A 14229-nucleotide genomic window follows, 5' to 3' on the forward strand; every position below is an offset into this window, starting at 1 on the left:
CCACCCTCGTCGTCATAGACTTAATCTATTTCTTACCCTTTCTTTCCCTTCCTCTACTCCCACACAAATATTTTAATGGAATGACTAAAAATCTAACAATGCCCAATAAAAATATAGCCAAAATGTATGAGCATCCAAATTGTGTTCCTTTAATAGCTACAGTCTTTGATACGGTGATTTCCTAAATTCAGGGTTATCATCATCTTGTATGAAAGCATACAAATTTCTGGAATATTGAGTCATAGTAAGTAGCAATTTGAAAATAGCATATTTCAGGATAGTCACGCCAGTGCAAAAATCTTATCAGTGACGTGAAAACACTTCTATCTCCAGTGCCTTTAGATTTATATATTATCTAGAATACTTTAGTATGCCTCCAGAGTGTATAGATGTCTTGATTTGATGTGAGTTTGCCTGGCTTATATCATTTCAGAGTTTTATATAAAATCATAGAAAATTAGGATAGTAAGTAGTTCTAAAAGAGGCTGCCTTCAGATTTTCTCTTTCAATTATCTGTTTCACAGATTTTTGTCATCTGCCTCTATAGTTTCATTTTGTCAGCATAGAAAAGTCAATTAGGACTAAAGGATGCCTGACATTTTCTCCATGACAATCAACTTTATTTTTGTAGTTTAATTTTATTTTCATAAATTTTTAACTGCTGTTATTTCATTAACCTATTATATACTGTCCATTCTGATTTTTTCTTTTTTTTCAATTTGTATTTGGTAAGGGGAATGGGATATGAATGAAAGTGGTTCTATGGATGTCCTTTGCGGTCTATAGAGTTTTTACTTTGGACTTTTTGAGCAAAAGGATATGAAAATAAATGTTTTTGAGGAGGAAAGGGAGTCAGATTTGACATGTTTGTGCCAAATGCTAAAGGCTGGAGTTGAAAAAGATTCCATAGTCAATCCAAAGGAATGAAAACAAATAAGCCATGTTGTCTATCCTTCTAGCAAGGCTCCTAAAGTATTAATTACTGAAGCTAACCACAGCAGAAGAGACAACAAAGATGACTGGTTATTTTTAATAAAAAATGTTTTCTACTCAGATCATCTTTAAAAAATTGTTAGCTTAAGGGACTGGCCCGGTGGCATAGTGGTTAAGTTCGCGTGCTCCCCTTTGGTGGCCCAGAGTTTGCAGGTTCAGATCCCGGGTGCAGACCGATGCACTGCTTATCAAAGCCATGCTGTGGCGGTGTCCCATGTAAAGTAGGGGAAGATGGGCACGGATGTTAGCCCAGGGTCAATCTTCCTCAGCAAAAAGAGGAAGATTGGCATCGGATGTTAGCTCAGGGCTAATCTTCCTCACAAAAACAAAACAAAACAAAATTCGCTTAAACTTGGCATTGGTGAGTGTTCCCAAGATCACTTTTTGGAAGCAGTCCATTCCATCACCTTTCCTAGCAAAGCACTATGGGGCTGAGGCTGAGTCATGGCTCTGCTGCTGGAATGGCTGGAGTTGGAGGTTAGAAAAAGTTAGAAGTTGCTTTTCTGCCACACCTAAGTACTAAAGGAAGAGGGAAAAACCCAGAGCTAATGTCTTCCAGGTGCCTTTGATAGATGTTTGGATACCTGATAATTGCTAACCTAATTAACCAAAAATATCCTTAAGCACTGTGAATACTAATTTTGTTTGTTAAAATGTAACCCCTTCTCCTATTCTCATATCTCGATGTGCCTAAATCGATTTCTAATTCTTAAACTCAAGGTACCTTCTGGAGTTGGAGGCTCATTTCCTGAATTGAGCAATCACCAGTGTGTTATGATAACATAAATGCTAGTGTAATTTCCTTTATCTAACAGATTTTTGCCTGGAAAGTTGTGGGTAAATCAAAATTTTCTAAATTAAAGAAAAAAAGTCAACCAGAGGAGGGAGAAACATACTTAGTGGTGACTCTTTTTGTAAAACTGACAAATACTTTTTTAAATTAAGTATTTTCATAATCTAAAAATAGAATATTATAATACATGTAAAATAATTTATAATCTAAAATACGTGAATTCAGATTTTCACAAGTCTTGCTTTCTTACAAAAGAAAACATGCTCATATGTAATAAAATAGTAAGATGATGAGCAATTTTAGTAGCAGTGATAAATAAATAATGAGACCATCTATACACCATTGTGGGAGATTTTCAACTTTAATTACAAATATCACCTTAATTGGTACCAAAAGATTTTACCTAATAGCTATTCTCTGGGCACAAGGCTTCCTAGATACTCAAGTTTTCTGGATATTTGAAAATTTACTTCTTTAATCAACGAAGCTTTTTAAAATTTGTAATGACTTTGAATTAAAATCTTCTAAAATCCTTCCCACCTAACCTCCTGAAACTGATCATACTGTTATTAAACTTGGGGTGTGTGTGTTATGGTTACCATTTTGAGTAAGCTGCTATCATGTGCTCCAGGGTGGAGCTGTCAGGACCCCACAGGGAAGGTGGGTGCTTGCCCCACTCTCGGAGTATAACCTCTGGGCGCAGTGGCTGTTGGGTGTCATGCGTTTTGTTGACTCCTTATTGGCAGGCTGTCAGTATTAATTTCACTGCTGTCTGTAGATCTGATTGGCAAGGCCAATCCTGCCAAAGTCCTCTTCAGATCCCTTCCTGTCGGTCAGTTAAAAGCTTGGATACCAGATAACCAAGCTTTATCAAATTTTATATAAAAGCTATAAGTCAGGGCCTGAGGCTTCTTCTCTAAGTGGTGTTTTGGTCCTCAGAGGCCATGTCTTTTCTTTTTTTTCGGACAGTTCTCATATATATTCTGGATGTATGAAGTTTCCAGGTATTTGAGTTATGGATAAGTGAGACTGTAGTTAAAAAAATAATCTAACAAACACAAATCCCTTTACTTACAAATAAGCCAGTGTTGGGGAGTAAAATGATAAAGAGTAAAGTAGGTCACCGAATATGTTCTGAAAGTATGTTCATTCAACTTCCAGTAAGTATTGTGCCTCAGGCCTTTTGTGTTGACCATCTTCTCTGCCCCAGAATGCCCGTGGCTCACTCCCTCACCCCCTTCAAGTCTGTTCAAATGTCACCTTCTCCAAGAGGCCTACCAGGACTACAGTGTTTACAATTACATTCCCCCCACACATATCCTCAATCCTCCTTCCCTGCTGCCCTTTTTCATAGCGCTTTTTATTTTCTAACATACTGTATAACTCACTTATTATATTTATGATTTATTTTTTGTCCCTCCTTCCTCTGACCAGCATCCATGAAGGGAACACCTCTGTCTGTTTAATTTACTGGTACACACCAAGCATCTAGAATAGTGCTCAGCCCATAGTAGGCATTCAGGGGAAATGGGCTTAGACCAAAAATACAACCAAAAGGAAGACAATGAAAAACAGAAGGTCTGTCAACCAATGCCCACAACTTAAAACAGAAAGTGATCATCCGTACTGTTTTGTTTGTTTTTGCATAATTTGGATCACAGATGCAACAGTGGAGACTTACCTAAAAGAGTCTTCTGTTCATACTTTTCATTCTTTATTATCTGCAGAATAAAGGTCATTTAAAATGGATAAAAATATGAAAAGGCAAGTAATAAGAATAAAAATAACTATTTGAAGGCATAGGAAAAGAGGACAAGAACAGCCAAATTCACTTATTTTAAGTGAGAAAAGGAGAAAGAGAAGTAAAATTATTTTTTAAGTGAATAAATAAAAAGTGAGAAAGCAAAATAACCCCCACAGAAAGAAATAGAGGAAAATGGAAACCAAAAAGCAATAATGAATTTTACATAAAAATGTTTTCCATTTAGTTAATTTGGACACTGTTATCCATCCTTTCTTGGTTCACTGTTGATCTTTTTGACGTGTCAATTTGTAGTACTTTTTAGAAAGGAGAAAGTTGTTAACTTTTGAAATAGAAAATACAATTTTTGGCTAAATTTGATGTTATATTTACCTTGTACTCTTCTATCCAATTAGTCATTTCAAAGTTTTACATTATTTTTGCAAGTACTGAGAGAATTATTTTTGGTTGACATTCTTCTGAGGGGCAGATCCTACATATCATATGAATATTTTAAGCTATTAATTTATACCATCACTGCCATCTGTTGGATCTGATCAGAATTAGAGTTTTTAAGTCACCCAAGAATGAAAAAAGTTCAATGTTTTTCATTTCCCTTTGCCAACATTAACTAAATTTTGGCTATTGGTAAACTATGAAAAGATTAGAAAATAGTCTGATTGGTGACTAGATTGTTGACTAGAAAATAGTGTGATTGTTGACTAGATATTTCAAAAGATACAATTATTTTAGGAAATAAAACACAATGAATAAAATAAAAATACAAAAAGTAGTAACTACAATTATTTTTACTACCTATAGATAAGTAAGTAAAAACTGTGATTTTGCTATAGAAAATACATAAGCTAGTCTCTATGTGTAAACATACTAACTCGTACTGATTCTTAAATCTTCTTATTTCCATTTCCTTGTTTATTTTTTTTTATTTTTTATACCCCTCCTTGACTTCTCACAACAGCATTGACTCAAGAAAGTTCTAAAGGGCAGCACATATAGTGGGTACTTAAGAAAAAAGATTTGATTGATTGCTGGGCCACTGCTGGCCTCCACAATACCAGAGACAAAGAGCTCTTCTCTAGGGACTGTCCTGCTATTGTGTGACCTGTGGTCAGGACCACAACAAAGGAAATGAGGATTTGAGTAAGGAGTACACCCCAAAGGGGCTCCAGAAAGAGACAGAATGCTCCCAAATTACATGCATGTGCGTCTGAGTGTTTGGGGAACTTTTGAACATCCTCTTTGTATCTAGATGACTTTATTTTGTATTACCAGTATTAATATTTCTCTTCACTAACATAAAAATAAAGCATTGACTGAATCATTTTAATACCTAGTAGAATTATTCATGGAGTACCATGCCTAAGAAAGCCATGGAATTTGTAGAGAAGATATGTAAATATGTACAATGTATGCCATGTACAGAACTTAACGGAGTACTTCAAGAACAGTACTTCGCTTATTCACAGGGACCCAACTCCCTGTCAGTCAATTCAGTATTGTAAGAGAAGAGCCTGACCTTTAGTGACCTCTTGGAATGTTAAATCTCTCTAGTGTGTACAGAAAGCACTTTTCAAGGCCTTTTTTTCCATTCCCACCCCATTAAATAGGGTTGGGGGAAGGTAATATATTTGTATATTTACTTTTACCATTTCTTTTATTCTGTAGACAAGTATAGTCTAATGCTATTCTTTAGAATTGCCTATATTTTATTGTGCGCTTAAGGCTGTAGTGCAGTGAATGATCATAGTCATTTTGAAGGGAAAGAGAAACCCCACCTCTCCAAGCTGGCAAAATACCACAAGTTTCATTCCGCCCTCTCCATTCCTTTGCACGAAGAGATGGGCTATTTACCTCTGAGATGGCTAGAGATGTGTGCTGTCAGCCTTTGAAAATAAATTTTAACGTCTGCTCTAGATCATACTTCTTGGCAATATGCACAGATTCACTTAGAATAAGTAACCTTGTCACTTAGAATGTTTTTTTATTAAAGAAACATCGACCATAGAAATAATCCACGGTGATTTACAAAATTAAAATGCAGTCTCATGAAACATGCAAATTCATGTTATAGACTTGATGTATCGACTGGACTTAATAATGCTAAAGTTGTGTGGTTATTGTCTTTGTCGCCTAAGGGTTTTTTGCAGGGAAATCTTTTCCGAGTTCCATTTCCCTTCTAACAGTTAGAGGAACTGTGTCTTCATACTGACCCCTAGTGGCGGTTTCGGAGCAGGGTGGGGGAGGGGCAGAAAGGTAACAGGATTGTTCTGTGTTTTAGCGAAACGCACAGTAATTTAATTTGAAACACTGTCCAGTGTGTTTAAAACAATATTATACAATATTATTAAAAGATTGTGATCTGGAAAGCATTTCATTGTGATGCTTTTAAAGAGATCATAATCTACTGCTAAATGTGTGTGAATAGATGCTCGGGTTCGGCTCCGTCCCTTTGTAAGGTAGAGTCATTCAAAATGTTTTGACACATTCATTGTTCTGGTGGCTGAATATCTGCTGTGCTATATAACCATGTAGGATAAATATGATACACTTAACAACATAAATTAATCTCATTGTTATCGTAGTTACTCTAGAGTTGATTTTTTGCTCTTGGCTTTGTATAATAGAAAAGATTATTTTGTTTTAAAATTCTTAGTTATATCATTTTGTTGTGAGATGCTCCATCCTTTGAATTAGAAGGCTCACGATACGAGCATCCTGCAAGATGGCTTGAGCTAGTTTCAAATCCTTTTAGGAAGTTCAATTTCATATTAAAGATGTTTCAAACATCTTGTATTAAGGATGTTTTGTTTTGTATTAATACTTATTTTGTATTAAGGATGATACCTCAAAGAATTTATGTAAAGTGTTGTTTACGACTTTAAAAGGCTTCTGAAATGAATAGATAAAATAGATGGGCAGAGTCGTCATGGTAAACTTAAGAATTATTCCTGCATTATTTCCACCCAAGTTTACAGAGTAGATACTTTCCATCTCTACCCCTTAGAGCCTAGATTCCTTCTCTGCTTGATGGAATGTTGTTATAACATAGGCTGTACTGGATTGAGGAAATCATACTGAATCTGAAAAAATGTATAGAATGAAAAGCTGGATTTTGCAATAAAGCAAGTTGATTGCACATCCCCGTTTTGTGTCAGTTGATGCCTACTCAACCTTCACGGTTTGAGTTTTACTAGCTACCAGTTTTATAAGCCTAGGTGAATCCCTTGAAACGATCAATTGGAAAATTATCCATGTGCTTTTGTTACCTAGAGAGCAGAGACTGACATATGTGTAACCTTATTTTAAAGTTGCTCGTACCTCTTTCAGGTCTAATTTCCAGTGTTCCTGATTTTCTGGAAATTATCAAACAGTTTGGATACCTTTCTATTGTGTGATTTTTCTGTCACTCTCTCTTTCAATTTGAAGCAGTACTTTAAAAACCCACATAAATTCCATTTTTACTCATCCTTGACTTTTTATATTCGTCATTTTCCATGATTTTTCTTCCCTCTGAAAGTGGCCTTTATTGCTCATTGATTACACCTAAAGGGAAAGATTTGGGTGAGATTCCTGAGGAAAGTGCCCAGCTCCAACCCTGCAGCTGTTGTAGATTTGACTGTCCAGCTGAAAAGCTGTCTGAAAATGAAAATTCCACACACATGCAAATTTGGAAATATGATCATATTTTCTCATGGTCCAAGAAATCGAGACAGGATATAGGAAAGTCTCTGCCTTGTGGCTCATGGAGTATGAGCAGATGGTGATGGTGGTGGTGGCTGGCAAGTGTGGGGCAGGTGTGGAGCTAAGTACCAGATGTGGAATAGATCATCAAATCCTCAAAGCAGTCCAGGGGGGTAGGGAATATTATTGTTACGTTCATTTTGCAGTTGGGGAAACAGAGGCACAGTCTTTGCCCAAGGTCCCCGAGTGGAGGTGGACATTCACATAGTCTACTACCCATAGGGAGCTTGCAGGAGTCGAAACTCTTTGTCTCCATCCTTGAACTTCTCTCTCTCTACCTCCTGCTCATTGCTTTCTGAACTCCAAATCTTCCCACCAAAATCTTTTCCTTCGCCTTCCTGATCTCTTTGAATTCCTCCAGACTGGAATGGCCAGGGCTCCTTGAACTCCAGTAGACACCTTTGGAGGAGTGAGTTTCCATCCCCTCCTTTCTTCCTACCCTCCTTCCACTTTTCTCCCAGGTCCCTCACCTCGTTGTTCCTCCTCTTTTCCTATTCTTCCTCTTCCCCCTCCTCCTATAAAGAGAATAAGAAAAAAGGAAAAAAAAAATGTATCTAACAGTTAGTAAGAATTTCCCACTACGCTATACGTCAACGGTCTGCCTCATTTCTCATTCCCTGAGGAATGATAAAGTGAACCAAGGAGATTCTGCCCTTTTTTTTTTTCTAGAAAACACTGTGCTTTTAGAAGCTTCAGATTGATATTTGTAAAAAAAAAGATAATGAACTAAAAGTCAGAACACCATAGTTTTCATCCTGTGTCTGTTGATTGAATTGCTTCATGAGCAAGTGTTAGTCTCTCTAAATTTTACCTTTCTTAACTATAAAAAAAACGGAATCTAGATTATCTATTACTTTTGGGCCTCTGAGTGATTACCATCTCTCCAGTATCATAGAGAGTCTGGAACACAACTTCCACTAGGAACTAGATGGGGTCACTGTTTACCACTTTTATTATTTTATCCCAAAGCCTAAGGAAGTTATTACTATGAATTTAGGTTTCTTTGGTAATTATTTCACCATTACTTGGATGTTCTTTGTGTGCCAGGCACTGTTCTAGGCTGTAGGGATACTCTAGGGCACACGACACAGGTTCCGTGAAACTGCTTTCATGAAACTTACATTTTAGTCAGGGAGACAGACAACACAGGAGTAATTTTAAAAACGTAATTTCAGAAGTGATAGCAGAATAGATTAAATAAAGCAGCACGATGTCATAGAGAGGGGCATGCATGACACCAGGGTTGTGAAAGGGGTCGGGGGAATGACCTGGAGCTCGTCAAAGAAGGCCTCTCTGAAGAAGTGACATGAGAGCTGATGAGAATAAGCCAGTCCCCCCAAGTGCCGGGGGGGTTTTACGTGCTGTCACACGAGAGCATTCGGTGTCCTTATTATTTAGTTAAGAAAATCAACAACACGGTATCTCTAATTGCTTCGGAATTGTGTCTCTTGTCATCCACAGATATGTAAATAGACTGATTTCCAGGCGAAACAGAAACATTTGGTGACCGCAAGAGCCATTTATTATGAATATTCTAACACCTTGACCATTATTCCTGTTTTATCAGGAGACAAGTCAGCCATGTAAAATGAAGACAGTTGTTCTTTCCTGATGGCAGCTAGTTAATTATTGGCAAGCATTCTGGCTTTGGAAACAGAAGGTGGCGTGAAGGGAAGTGCAGTATTGTAATGGAACAGATAGGTCAATAAGGGTTCCATGTCACTTGCAAGAAGATTACATTTGATTTCCCTAGACTTTGATTGACTGCCTCATAATTGGTAACAAAAACCTGCATGCTGTTTGTGAAGGTGCTGGGTTAGCACGTCCTAGTTTCTTTGCAACTAGCAGTTCTCGCTTGAGAAACCGTGATATCACCGCAGAAAAGCACATTCTGAAAGTCTCAAAATCATGCCTACTAAGGCACATCAATATGATAGAAACTATTTGGTTTCACATACTTTTAAATAGTTTTTGGCATTTTTCTTATTTTGCTATAGGATGCAAAACTCTACCCATTTCTTTCTGTAGCTAGGTTTTACTTTAATGATCATGTGACTTTACACCCTGCATTGTAAGCTTTTGCCTGCAATTAATTGTGATTCTCTCCTTTACTACTGATAAGCTTCTTTAAACAAAATTTCTTTAAAAGGAGAAAATTCTCCGGGCTACTGTTGTCAATCCTGGAGTTCAGCCGGCGTTCCGGGCACATAGCCCAGTCTTCTGCAGCTGTGGGGCTGCAGCGGGGTGCGAGTTGTTTGAGACTCGGAAATTGATCAGTTTTACCAACACACTTGACTTCTTGGACTATTACCTTTGTTGAAAAACTGGCTGGAACGAGAGTCGGGAATCCTGTTCGCAGCATTCCAAATCTGGCTGTGATGTCCCACCCCCGAGCAGCTGTACAGACCACCGGGAGCCTGCAGGGCTTAAACACACCTACCCTGAGTCGCATTTGCACCTCTCCTGACCACTCACAGTGTGTCTGCCGCCGATATGTCTTTCACACGCCGATATGTCTTCCTTGGTGTGACAAAACTCACCGAGACATGTGAAAAGTCATGCTGGTGGGAATGGTTGTAATCACTGTTAACAAACAAGGTCCTGATTGCCAATATTACCATCTGTTCCAGCGAGTTCCACATATTACCCTGTATGTGGGCTCTGTTAAACAGATTTCTGTACTGCTCAAGGTCACCCTTGGTTCACGTCACCAGCCTTTGCAGATGGGTTCAATGGGAACCTCCACACTGCAGCAAGGATCAAATTCTGAGAAGTACCAAATAGTGTCATCTGATGACACAACCCAAATAGGCAGAGTCAATGATGTCTGCAAAGACAGAATATAGACATCCCATGATGCATGAAATGGATATATCCCTAAGGAGTTGTCTAAAGTGCAAGATTTTATTTATTAAACTCCATATCAAAATTAGTTCACTAAATAATTAGAGAGCCATCGGGGGTGGGGAGGAAGTAAACTGATTTCAAGAACAGCTGGAAATGATGCAAGGGGAGACCCCAACTTTGTTGGGTCCTATCCCTTCTTGCAAACTTACCATTGAGCTGAGTTCTTTCTCCTCGGCCCTTCTCGACACCTGCAGAGGTCTGTCTTCTTCATCACTCCCCTTGAGCTGATTCATTCAAGTCAATTAAAATATACTGATCTTCTCAGCACTGGGGAAATAAATAAGACTTGTGCACTGCCTCTAAGAAGTAAGCACCAGGTGTAGACATAGCAGAGAGGAGGGAGTGATTAACAAGGAGGGGCAGTGCTGGTCACGGATGACTTGGCAGAGGAAGGGGCTGTTGAGGGGATTTTGAAGGTGAGCTGGAGTTCCTCAGGCAGAGGTGGGAGTGGGAGAGGGAGGGAAGAACGTTTTGGGCAAAGGGAACATTAGTGCAAAGACACACAGACATGAAATAGCATAGTGTTTTCAGTGAGCCATGGATAGACACTCTTTGTGTAATGGAATGTTTCCTTAGCAGTGTTCTTAGTGTCTGTGCTGTAAGGGCTTTTTCATTGTGGGCTTGGGGACTTACATGAAAAACTTTGTGCTGAATTCCTTTCCATAACAAGTGCTATAAAATAATACTTCGAGATTGTTGCTATTCCTTGACTGTGAACATTTGTTCTACAACATTATTTTTTTAAACAAAAAGAGAAGAAATATATGTATATTTAGCAAACAAATGCTCTGAGCTCATGTAAAAAAGAGACCTAATGCAGTTTTGGGGTCAGGATAGCTTCCCTGAGGAAGACACATTTGTGCCAAACTTTGCGAGATGAATGGGAAGTGTCTGGGGGGAGAGTACGTCAGGTAGCAGGGCTGGCGTATGGGAATAACCTGAGGTAAGACAGAGCCTGGCATACTGCAGGCTGCCAGAAAGGCAGAGAGCACAGAGCAGCAGGGAGCGGTGGGAGAGCTCCTGGGCTGGTGAGGCAGGCAGGGTCTGCTCATGCAGGGCCTTGGAGGCCATGTGAGAAATTTGGGGCTTCATGCTGACCAATGGGAAACCATGCAAGTTCCAAGTCGGGAGCAATACGATTATATCTATTATTTCAAAAGATCACTTAAGATGTAAGGTGGAGAAGGGATTAGAGTGAGAGAGGAGAGACCTGTTAGGAGAGTGTTTATATCAATCAAGAGAGGATGTTGGCGTGGATTCGGTGGGAGAGATGGAGATGGAGAAAAGAGAGAGCCTTGAGAGATGTGGAGGAGGAGAACAGTCAGGACTTGGTAATAGAATGGATCCACATGACAGTCAAACCACTTCATTTACATATCTCAAGTGATATAAACAGATGTTTTTATCTACTTCCATATTTGGTTTTTAGTTAGTTTTTTTTTCAGTTTACACTTTAAACTTGTACTTGATTAAAGTCCAACTGGATGGAGACTAGTGATAGTAAATATCAGAAAATATTTTCAGATTATTGTGATGACATATGGCCCTATAATTTTGGATTTTGTAACAAAGCAGTTTGACTTCTGTCCCATTCATTTGGATAATGCTATACTATCTAGGAAACTGAAATGTGTTTTTAAAATGTGACAGGCTTCAGCCTGTGTATGTATTAGACATAGGGAAAAATAAAACAGAATGTCTTGGGTTTGAAAGACACAAAATTAATGCAATTCTTTTTTTAAAAAAGTACAGATTCTGCACTCTATTTCTATCAGTGAAATTAGTTTTTTTAGGTAAGAATAATAGCTTGCTTTTTTTCCACCATAATAATATAGTCTGTTATGCTTTTTACACTTAAATAGAGCTGCAGGTAGCAAATTGTGGGCACATACGTACATATAATGCAAGTTGTTCTCCCAGCTGTGTGTGTAGGATTTGTCTTCCCGTGCTGGCAGCTATGTTCAATTTAGTAAGAGCTATATTCCACCATGTACTAGAATCTCTGGTTTTTTAAACAGCTAGGTTTTTATGTACTTCCCTTTACTGCCTCCATAACAAGCAAAGAAAAAAGCAGAAAGTAGAGATATAAATGAACCAAGGCAAACTTTGCTTTTGTACAGGAGAAAGGAGGAAGCAGAAAGGCTGAGAGCAGAGGCACACCTAAGGAAAATTCCTGTGTCTCCATGACCCAAATTTTTCTATAAACAAGAGAAACTAAAATGATGGAGTGTGATCCTATGTACTCTCTTAAATTTTCCGAAAACCCCAAAGACAAAGCCTTTGAGAATTTACTGGTATACATTTACCTAAAATTCTTCTGGCTTCCGTCATGGTACCACTGAAATACCTCCATTATGTGCTCTTTCTTCACTCTCCAAGACGTTTTAAAAAGCAACCATTGTCAAAGGAAAAACCACTAAGAGACAAGGGAATCGTGCATTTTAGCCAAGGCATGTTCATAATGATTTAAAAACTACAAAGTATTGGGTTTAAGGGACTGATTGCATTAAGTGCTAGAAAAATAAGGAAAAAAAAGGAAAAAAATGATTTTTGGAAAGGTTTAAGTATATATTGATTAATTACTGTATATGCACAATTTAAAATTCTTGCTGGCAATTTAAAAAAAATTTCACTGTTTCAATTGTAAGTAAAAATATGCGAAGTTTATGATAAACTAACATAGTAGGGCCTCTAAATTTTCCCTTATTCATAAAATCAAATGACCACCATGTCAATTAATAATAGAAGAGAGAATTAAAAGTGAAAGTTATCTTGAGCGTTTATTTTATCTCCTAGGAAAAGAAATTAAATGCTGGCCCTCAGGGTATCATAGTGAGATTCAGGGCCTTCCTCCCAATATTTTTACAGGAAGAAATTTTGGTTACATGGTGTCTAACCAAATTTTAGTTTTAAGGGTTGCATCCCCCAACAAAGAGTGGGAGATACCACAAGAAGGGTTAAACATACACCAAGGACTGGACTATGGGAGAAATGGAAGTAGGTGCTGATTTTGCCTTGGTATCAGTATAGTGTGTGTTCTGGACGGATTTATATAAGCCAGGGGTAGGAGGTGCCCTCAGGGTTAACACCAGTGGAGCCCTTCATTCTCCGGAGCTGCCACCTCTAGTCATTTCATTCCTGCCCAATCGCTGCTGTCCAGTCTCCTTCAGAGCTGGTTTGGGCCTGCATCACAGCTTCCTTTCACCTAGAGTACCAGCCTCCTCATGGAGATTTTACTTGTATTCTGCTCTCGGATGGACAGTTGTACTAACTTCTACTCTTGAGGTTGTCAGTTCTCCTTCACAATTAGCAAATCTAAGTAACAGTACCAACTTAAATTTAATTCATCAGAATACAAGGTAATGGGCTAAATTACATAGCCTGACTTGTTTTTTTTAATTTTGATTATTAATATGCTCCTAAGTGAAAAGATAAACATATTCATATTATTGGAGTCTCAAGTATGTTTTTATTGTCTTGATTGCCTCTGTTACCAGGATGATCTAAATCACTTTTTCGTACATAATTTGGGGTCTTCCTTTAAAACCAGGATGCTCTATATATCTTATTGCTTGGAACATCTCTTATTTGAAGCAGTTCCAAACATTGCAGAACATAATTAAATCGTCTTCCGCTCGTTAAAATGATCTCTTTTTTGTTATTACTGTTTTATGAGCTTTTTAAGTGATTACAAAGCAAGGACTATAGAAAATATGGTGCTCTTAAAAGGAGATTTAGGCTTCCTAATTGTGAGAAAATGTAAATATATAATGGATGACTGTAGTCTTTTTACACTAGAAATAGGAAATTTAACAACTGGATATGCCTACGTTACTGAAATTATCTATTTATGTCAATATCTTGACTTTGATCCTTGATGTTTAATTTGCAAAAGCAACATTCCCCTCCCAAATGATTTGCTGCCTTCAAACATGTTAACCTCTGCCTACAATTAACAACCTAATTTGAAGAAGAAGAAGAAGAAGGAGGAGGAGGAGGAGGAGGATGAGTATGAGGAGGGAGGAGGAGGAGG

General features: G+C 38.0%; 1 protein-coding gene across 1 annotated transcript in view; it reads left to right on the top strand.

Moving 5' to 3' along the window:
- ARMC3 (armadillo repeat containing 3) overlaps window positions 1–14229 on the top strand; it is a 93280-nt gene that overhangs the window by 48941 nt on the left and 30110 nt on the right. The gene's annotated exons all lie outside the window — the stretch shown is intronic.

This window comes from Diceros bicornis, chromosome 36 (assembly GCF_020826845.1).
Source record: "Diceros bicornis minor isolate mBicDic1 chromosome 36, mDicBic1.mat.cur, whole genome shotgun sequence".
NCBI classification, from domain to species: Eukaryota; Metazoa; Chordata; class Mammalia; order Perissodactyla; family Rhinocerotidae; genus Diceros; species Diceros bicornis.